General features: G+C 44.5%; 1 protein-coding gene across 1 annotated transcript in view; it reads left to right on the top strand.

Annotated features, from left to right (window-relative positions):
- Positions 1–3,459, top strand: part of TMEM150C (transmembrane protein 150C) — an 81,308-nt gene that overhangs the window by 53,593 nt on the left and 24,256 nt on the right. The window lies entirely within an intron of this gene.

The raw sequence follows: 3,459 nt of genomic DNA, 5'->3' as shown, positions 1-3,459 counted from the left end.
TCTGTTTTTATGAAGCCAGCATTACCCTAATTTCAAAATTAGATAAAGACACTACAAAGAAAGAGAATTACAGGCCAATATCCCTGATGAACATAGATGCCAAAATCTTCAATAAAATATTAGCAAATTAGATTCAGCAATATATTAGAAAGGATCACACATGATGACCAAGTGGTTTTATTTCAGGGATGCAAAGCTGGTACAATATTCGCAAATCAATAAATGTGATACATCACATAAACAGATTGCAAGACACAAATCATATGATCATATCAATCGATGCAGAAAAAGCATTTGACAAAATCCAACACCCTTTTTTGACAAAAACTCTCAGCAAAGTGGGAATAGAGGGATCATAACTCAACAAAATAAAAGCCTTATATGACAACCTACAGCCAACATCATACTCAATGGGAAAAAACTAAAACATTTCCTCTAAAAACAGGAATAAGACAGGGATTCCTACTTTCACCACTCCTGTTCAGGGACATACAGAACGCCCAGAGACATATGAAAACATGCTCGAAGTCACTAATCATCCAAGAGATGCAAATCGAAATGATAGTAAGATGCCATCTCACACCTGTCAGAATGACTATCATCAACAAATCACATGTGCTGGTGACGATGTGGAGAAAAAGGAACTCTTGTGCACTGCTGGTGGGAATGCAGACTGGTGTAGCCACTGTGGAAAATAGTATAGAGTTTCCTCAAAAAATTAAAAATGGAACTCCCATTTGATCCAGTAATCCCACTTCTAGGAATATAACCAAACAAATTAGAAACACCAATCAGAAAGGATATATGCACCTTATGTTCATAGCAGCACGATTTACAATAGCTAAGATTTGGAAACAGCCTATGTGCCCATCAGCAGATGAATCAATTAAAAAACTGTAGTACATCTACACAATGGAATACTACGCTGCTGTAAAAACAGAAAGAACTCTTACCATTTGCAACAGCATGGATGGACCTGGAAAACATTACGCTAAGCTAAATAAGCCAGTTGGAGAAAGATAAATATCACATGATCTCACTCATTTGTGGAATATAATGAACAACATAAACTCCTGAAACAAAAATAGATCCAGAGACATAGAAGCATCGAAGAGACCATCCAACCTCAGAGGGAAGGCAGGGGAGAGGGTGAGGTGGGATAAGAGGTCAACCAAAGGACTTGTATGCATGCATAGAAGCATAACCAATGGACACAGATAGTAGGGTGATGAGGTCGTGCTGAGGGGTGGGAGCAGCTGGGGAGAGATCAGTGGGGGGAAAAGGAGACGTATGTAATACTTTAAACAATAAAGAAGTTTTTTAAAATGGCCAATAAGCACATGAAAAGATACTCAACATCACTAATCATTAGGGACATACAAACCAAACCCACTATAAGATACCACTTTGTACCTATTAGGGTAAAAAACTAAAACCCGCAAGGGTTTGTGAGGATGTAGAGAAATTGAAACGCTTGCTGGTGGGCATGTAAGATGGTAATGCTGCCATGATGTTTCTTCAAAAAATTAAAAATAGCATTACCATCTGACTACCAGTTCCTCTCCTAGGTATATACCCCAAATAACTGAAAGCAGACACTTGAACAGATATTTGTACATCTATATTCATAGGATTATTCACAGCAGCCCAAAGGTGAAACTTCCCAAATCCTCATCTACCCACGGATGAAGAGATAAAAAAACATAGTATATATATACATAAAATGACATGTTATTCAGCCTTTAAAATGGAATGAAATTATGATACATGATACATGATGGGTGAACTGTGAGAACATTATGCTAAGTGAAATAAGCCAGACACAAAAAGACAAATACCTTCACTTATATAAAGTACCTAGAATAGTCAAATTTATAGAGATAAAAAGTAGAATGGTTGTTGCCAGAGGATGGGAGTGGAGGGAATGGAGAGTTATTATTTAACTAGAGGCCGGGTGCATGGACTCGTGCACCGGTAGGGTCCCTCGGCCTGGTCTGCGGGGATCGGGCCAAACCAGCTCTCCGACATCCTCCAAGGGGTCCCGGATTGCGAGAGGATGCAGGCCAGGCCGAGGACCCCACCAGTGCACAAATCCATGAGCCAACCCTCTAGTATGCATATAAGGTCTTTGCTTAATCTCTTCCTGCCCTCCCCGCTTCCCTCTGAGATTCATCTGTTCCATGTTTCCATGCCAGTGGTTTTCTCTCCTGCGTTGCACATCTGCCCCCTGGTGGTCAGTGCACATTATAGCTATTGTTCGGACAGTCGCATAGGTTTTATATATATAGACTAGAGGCCTGGCGCACGAAATTTGTGTGCAGGTACGGTCCCTAGGCCTGGCCTATGATGAGGGCCATCTTCCTTGGCTGCCCGCAGCTGGCCCCTCCCCCCACCAGCACCCACCCTCAGTTCCCCATTTGCCATTGGGCGATCGGAGCCTGATGGCCAGGGGATGGGCCTGAGAGGACAGCCATTCCTGCCCACTTGCCAGCAGCGTGCTATCCTCTGTGTGGTGAAGTAGGGGCCTTGGCCTGGCACGACCCACATCCCCCACCACCCACCCCGGTTCCCCATTTGCCACTGGGCGATCAGAGCCTGCTGGCCTGGGAAAGGGACCGAGAGGTGGTCAGTGCACCTCATAGTGACTGGTTGAGCTGTCATCTGGTTGTTCCACTGTTAGGGTCAATTTGCATATTGCCCTTTTATTATATAGGATAGAGGCCTGGTGCATGAGTGGGGGCCGGCTGACCTGGTGGACAACGCTGGGGTGGGGCAGGGCAGGCCAGGGTGAGGTGCCGTGATTAGTTTGCAGGCTGGCCATGCCCCTGATTGGGGTGGGGGGTCCCTGCTGGGGGGCAGGGCCAACTGGGGTGAGGGGCTGCGGTGGTTCTGATCTCTGGTCATTCTGCCATTTTGGGCACTGGGCTTTTATTATATAGGATGAGTACAGTTTTAGTTTGGGATGATGAAAAGTTCTGGAGATGGATAGTAGTGATGGTGGCACAACAATGTGAATGTACTTAATACTATTCTATTGTACACTTAAAATGATAAGATTTTTATGTTATGTAGTAGAGGCCCAGTGCACAAAATTTGTGCAGTGAGGGAGAGTCCCTCAGCTCAGCCGGCCACCTCTCACAGTCCAGGAGCCCTCAGGGAATTTCCTACTGACAGCTTAGGCCTGCTCACCATGGGGAGCAGGACTAAGCCACAGTCTGGCCTCCCTCTGCGGGAGGCAACTGGCTGATCAGGGGAAGGCACCACCCCCATTACCCCACTGCTGCTGCCACTGCCAGCCACTGCAGCCACCAAGGTGTTTTCATCAACATGGACTTTAGTCCATTCACCACGAAAAAATGACAACTTTATTTAGGCATTTTCAAGATGTCTCTTTCATAGGAAATGACATTTCTTTCTTTCTTTCTTTATTTTATACTACCTTAAGATATTTTTCCATTG

Source organism: Myotis davidii, unplaced genomic scaffold, assembly GCF_000327345.1.
Source record: "Myotis davidii unplaced genomic scaffold, ASM32734v1 scaffold449, whole genome shotgun sequence".
In the NCBI taxonomy this organism is placed as follows: Eukaryota; Metazoa; Chordata; class Mammalia; order Chiroptera; family Vespertilionidae; genus Myotis; species Myotis davidii.
This window is presented reverse-complemented; position numbering and strand designations above follow the sequence as displayed.